At 38.9% G+C, this 6,334-nt stretch overlaps 1 pseudogene; it reads right to left on the bottom strand.

Moving 5' to 3' along the window:
• Window positions 1-310: 310 nt before the first annotated feature.
• LOC103953420 lies at window positions 311-2,963 on the bottom strand (annotated as a pseudogene).
• Between the last annotated feature and the right edge of the window lie 3,371 nt (window positions 2,964-6,334).

The raw sequence follows: 6,334 nt of genomic DNA, 5'->3' as shown, positions 1-6,334 counted from the left end.
AAACAATTTAACTCTGCAGGAAACATTCACACTTCACCTGAAATTACAAGATTACAGATAGCAAACCAAGTCCTATGAAAAATGGAAGTTGTACATTCATTTATCCATATAATCACTCACTCAAAAAACATTACTTCCTACTATACTCATAACCAATTGTCCAGAAACTTGTTTTAGTTCTCTATCAGTAATCATTTGAAGCAAATCTCTATGTAATTTGAAAAAGAAGTTAAAAAAAGGGTAACAAGCTGTTGAAATCATGGAAAAAATCCATTTAATGGAAGAGGGCAATTTTCAGTAGACCTTGATCTCACTGATATCTAACTCGTTCAGCTCTACAAGCGACTACTGGAGGATACAGATCAGAACCGTCGTTGCTCCTTATATCGTCATTGAAAAATCCCATCGACTTGTTATGATAATGATACTCCTCCATGGGATGCCTTTGGATATTAGAACAATTGGAAGTTCTCTGCTTGACCATAGTTGATTGTGTGAGATTCATGTAACCGGCTTTCCCTACATTAGCTTCCTCTACATTTTCTACCTTTAAGTAGTTTCCAAACACTAAAGTTGATGACGTAGAAGAATTTGATCCGGAGGTATCATCCTGTACAGAATCAGAACTCGGAGCTGAAGATGAGCGAGTAATTGGACTTGCTGTACGAGGCCTAGCAGAAACCCTAGTTGTAACATTGTTCCTTCTCACTTTCACCGAGTTCTGTTCAGAAGAAAATGGATAAAAGCCCACATTTCCATCACTTTTACTAGAATAAGGAGGAGTCACTTCTGATGGCACACTTTGAATCTCTTCCATCAGCCTACTTTCCATCCGCTTTTCCAACCAACTCCATCCCGAATTGTTTTCGTCTACCTTCTGATGTCTAACATCCTTTGGTGTCTTGTTTCCCCTACTATATGGAGTGGCACTTGATCGTGGGGTCTGAAAAAGATACATAATAAAAAACTCCGTTCAACTAGGCTATGATGTTGAACTCTTTTACCGAAAAGAACAAAAAAAGAATTCATTACCTGTTGAGAGGAGTATGCAATCGCTCTCTCCCTCTATATGTTTCCTCTTTGCCTCATTTGAAGCTTTGCTCTCACTTCAGTCACCGTTCCAGGATTATCACACCATCCTTGCTGAAATTTGTTGTAAACAAAATGTTGATAAAGCGGAAAAATTTCTAGATGAAGTGTGCAAACATCGTCAGAAAGTAGAATGCAAACAAATTTCGACAAGTACCTCAGCCTGTTTGACGGGATCAGCTTGGTTGAATTGTTCATCCGATGTGTCCTTCAAAGATTTCCCTTCTTCAGAGTTTCTTTGTGTCCGCACTCAAGCCTGAACGCGAACAAGTGCCTGCATGCACCTCAATGTAACTGCTGCTTGCTTCCTAACCTGTCGACTGCGAAATATAGCTCGAAGCCTTACCACTGCTCTTAAGGCCCTCAAAGGCTGCCTTGCCTGCAGTTATTAGTTATCACATTAACTATCATTGGGAAAGCTATGATTCAACATCTCGAGCCAATGACGTCGATAAACTCCGATTAATTCCAGCATTTGGAATTATCTATGTTTCATTTCTTTTAATCTACTTAATCTGTTTCAAATTTATTTTCTTATAGTTTCTATTTGACATCGAACCAGCTTAAATCAGCGTAAACAACCTAAAATTCGCTCTCACACATGGTAATTCGGATGCAAATTAGACTATTATTCATAGGAGCAAAATTCAATAGTTAATTTATATAAGATACATGAAATCAAACTAGAAAAGGCACGCTGATTTTTCCTCTCAACCATCAATCAATTCATAATTTTTATTTTATTTTAAATTCAAGTACGATATTCATTCAAAATAGGAACAACCGTATAAACAGCGAAAAAGACGCTAATAATAGGCCTCGATAAAAACGTTTCCGGAGAATAAGGGAAAAAGAGTGTCCTGCCTCAACAAAATAACAATTAAGACTAACCACCCAAATAAATCAACATTAACAAACCAACTTCCAAAAGAAGGTCCACAATTAAATCAGGTGGTTCCTCAAACCACGAAACTGGGTGCTCCAATGTGAGACTAAATCTGGCTAGCCGATGAGCCACTGTATTAGCATCTCTTCGTACAAAGCTTGCTCTCCACGTTTTGAATGACTACAAAATCCTTCGGGTATCCTCCAATAAATGCCCAAATGGACCGTGGTTAACCACCGCATTGTTTTGATTTGCCGTGATCACCAACAATGCGTCTCCCTCCAATATAATCTGCTTAGTCCTCCATTGATACACAAATACGGCTGTTTCACGAGCAGCTGCAATCTCAGCCTGCATAGGAGACACAATGCCAGACAACTTCGTAGCCAAAACTGCTATAAAATCCCCAGCTGCATTCCTAATAATGACACCCACACTTCCCACTGCTGCATGTTCATCCCACGCACCATCAAAATTACACTTGAACCAACCTTCCTCCGGCTTCCTCCATGTTTGTGCATCAACATGTTTGTTATACTTCTGGACCATATTCCACTTTTTGAACTGCAATAGCCAAGTATGGGCTTGTAACTGGATTTCCCGTGGTGGTAAAACCGATCCCTGCCAAAGCATTGCATTACAAGTGTTCCATATCTTCTAAATCAACACCAGCGCCAAATCAAAACTCTCCCTAGAGAGAGACCGAGCATTCTTGAAACCCAACCACTCTGTGCCGCAACGTTTGCAGCCCCAAGGGGCTAAAGAATCTAATCGCTGCTGCATGAGAACAATGCAAAAGACCATGTTCAATTGTTTCTGGTACGTTAGCACAAAAAGGACAACAATCATCTAGAAGGACCCTCCTCTTCTTCAAATTGACTCTGGTTGGCAGAGCATTTAAACAACTCCTCCAGATACAAATTTTCACTTTACCTAGTACCTTAGCACGCCACAAAGCCTTGCAATGAAACCAGATCTCCGCCGTCATCTCTGAACCATTCAATACATCACCACAAATTTCACCACACGACCGAGCGACGAAGTATGCACTCTTAGTCGTAAAATTCCTTTTTGGTTCCTTAATCCAAATCCACTCATCAGGTGGACTAAACAAACTCAAAGGAATACTCATACTGATATTGGCCTTTTCTTCAAAGAACATTTGATGTGATAAATAACAGCACTCAAATTAAACCCTCTTTTTGACAATTGTAGTATGGATATAAGTAGGGATCGTTCTAGGCCGGGGATTAGGAGGGATTGCTAATCTAATGAAAACTGACTCAAGGATACAAAAATATGCTTAAAAACACTTAAACAAACTAAAAGACTCTTAACTAAACTTAAAAGACTCAATGTAGACTCTAGGGCTTAATTTGGATGAAAATAGAATTGGTTTTGACTTAAAAGACTCAAAAACACACTTTAGGACAGATTTGAAACAAGTAAGTAAAGGGAATTGGGTTTTGGACGAATTTAAGACAAAAATAAGTAATTAAAAGACTTAAATGCAATTTGGACGAATTTGAGAAAAACAATGGATGATTAGATAGCTAGAGGATACTTTTCCACTCATGATACATTCAAACACAAATTCATTTCCAGTTGCTTTTTCGATAAACCATGAACCTCAACACCCCAGATTAACCGTGACATCACTAATTAACCCTCAGATTTTCCTTAAGTTATTGGATTGGATGACATCATACGACAATCCAAAGCATTCTTCAAAAGTTCTCTACATGACATCATAATAGAGATACAATCAAAAATCATTACGTTCAATGAAAATCATAAGTATTGACAAAGCACTTGTACTATGACATCATCATACTCATGCTAGGAATTTACTTAACATGATTGTGAAAGCAGCCTTAACTACTTGTGAATATAAGTTTGTGACGATTATGTGAAACTCCCTTATATTCTAGCACCAAATTCAAGCATGCAAATTAAGTAGGCTTCCCTAATCAACATACAAGAATAAGTTATCCATCAAACGGTTAAGTAAATTACATTCACAATTTATGAAATCACAACTGGACTTAATCAATTCATATCATAAGTATAATCATGGTTTCAAAGCCTCCGTTAGGTAAAACGAGTTTGGCCTCTCATGTTCACAACAAAACAAAGGAAAATTGAATTAAACATTGAAAACAAAAGATAGATTACACCTAAAAACGTTCTAACACTCCAACTTGAATGCACAAATGTCCAAGGCTTCTTCTTCTTCTCTTCTTCCTTGCAAGGCTGCGGCACAAGAGTTCTTGGGTGATTTTGGATGGATTTCTGGGTTGTGAATGGATTTAGGTTGGTAGGGTGGTGCGGCAAAGGTTGGGAGAAATGATGAAGGATGGCTGATTGTGTGAGAGAGTGATTCTGGTAGAATAAGGGTGCGGCTTTGGTATTTATTTGAGAGAAAGAATCCTAAGGTTTATTACATAGTTTAGGAAAGGATTGGACCCCCAAATCCATAAGGAAAAGGAGATATAAAATCAGAAAATCCAAGGGAAAGGGGAAGGAAACTTGCGGCATAAATTGTATGGAAAGGGAATGTGATTTAATGCTGAATTTAGGCCAGGATTTGGGATAGAAAAGGTATGTAAGGTGCGGCTAAGAATGGGGTGAAAAGGAATGTGATTTTATGACATAGAATAGGAAATAAGGACTTCCCTTGCACGGCAAGGAAGGGAAACTCTATGGAATGCACGGCAAGGGCAATTAGGTTGCAAGGAAGGCTTGGTTTGTGTCCTAAAATGCATAGGAGTCTTCAATGTTGCTGAAACATAAGGTCTTTAAGGATTAGGAAAGGTTAAACCAAAATAGGAAACCTTGGCTTAACTTTCCTACTTCAAGTAGGAAACCTTCTTTGACTAGGATTCCTCTTTTGATTAGGAATTGATAGGAGCATATTTACGCACCTTAGTTTGGCTTGTTCTTGTACATTTATAGTGTTTTTCCTTAGTAAAGTAGTCTTTTAAGCTAGTTCTATGTGTTTTCAGGTTTTAAGGGCAAAGTATGCAAAAGGATGCATTTTGGAGCCTTTTGGAGCAAATTAGAGCTTGGAATGGACATCATATGCCTAGAGCCAAGAGGATGGACGAAATTGAAGATTTGAAGATGATGTTTCCTATTTGAACAAGGTTTCCTAGTCGAAGTAGGAAAGCGCCTAATTAAAAGAAGGATTCCTAATCAACGAGGGATTCCTAGTTGAAGATGGATTCCTAGAAGAATGAAGATTCCTACTCAAGTAAGGTTTCCTACTTGATGAAGGAAAGTCAAAATCCAAATGGTCTCAAGTGAAGCAACAAAGAAGTTTTCCAAGTCCAAGAAGGAAAATGAGTCCAAGATGAAGAAGGAATGACGAAGACAAGGTTTCCTAATCCTAATAAGCAAAGTTTCCAAGTGCAATGAGGAGCCCTTATCCATTTAGGGCACTTTATCCATTTAGGATACCTTATCCTTGTTCTAAAAACCTTATCCATCCTTGCCGTGGGCTTTCCCTTGCCTTGCAAGGCATTCTAGAAGCCTTATCACCTCATATCCCTTACCTGCCGCACCTAGGAAGCATTATCTCTTTTTATTTCTGATTTCTAGGCCCATCTCCTTGTGGATTTGGGTTATTCAAGTTCATATCTGATTACCCTAGGGTTTTAAGTGCATATATATACTCATATTAACCCCTAGATCAGATCACCATCTCACATGCTTTAATTCACATGCAAACACCCCTTTGCCGTGCATCACACATCAATTCCAGCTTTCCCCCCCAAACATTTCTAGCTTTTCTTCATCATTGCAGCCACCATTCACTCTTTAATCCACATGCAACTCTTCATCATTCAGCCACACACCTAATCTACCATTGCCGTGCATTCCCCTACCAATTCCAGCACATCCATTCACTCCTCATGATGGCAGCCACACTCTGTCCCTAGCTGTCATTCCACATGCATTCATCATCATTCCTCCTAGCTGTTTTTCACATGCATTCCCTTCATTAATTCAGTCACATTCTCTCCCATTCTCTCCCTATAAAACCATGCATTCCACACCTTCATTCATACACAACACAACACACAACACATCCTGAAACAAGCTTGGCCGTGCCTTCCCTATCAATTCTAGCATCTTCTCCTTCATTTCCACCATTCCCCATCCCTCCAAAATACTATCCTACCATCCCCAATCCATTCCACATACAAACACATCCCAAAACCTATCCTTAGACCTTGTGCCACAACAAAGAGGAGGAGAAGAGTGCCTAAACGTTCATACAATTCAAGTTTGAGTTGTTGGAATTTTTAGGTGTTGCTTTTCCTCGATTTCAATGTTTAATTTCAATTCTCTTTGTCT

This window comes from the organism of the source record quoted next, unplaced genomic scaffold, assembly GCF_019419815.1.
Source record: "Pyrus x bretschneideri cultivar Hongxiangsu unplaced genomic scaffold, Pyrus_bretschneideri_v1 Contig92, whole genome shotgun sequence".
NCBI lineage: Eukaryota > Viridiplantae > Streptophyta > Magnoliopsida > Rosales > Rosaceae > Pyrus > Pyrus x bretschneideri.
This window is presented reverse-complemented; position numbering and strand designations above follow the sequence as displayed.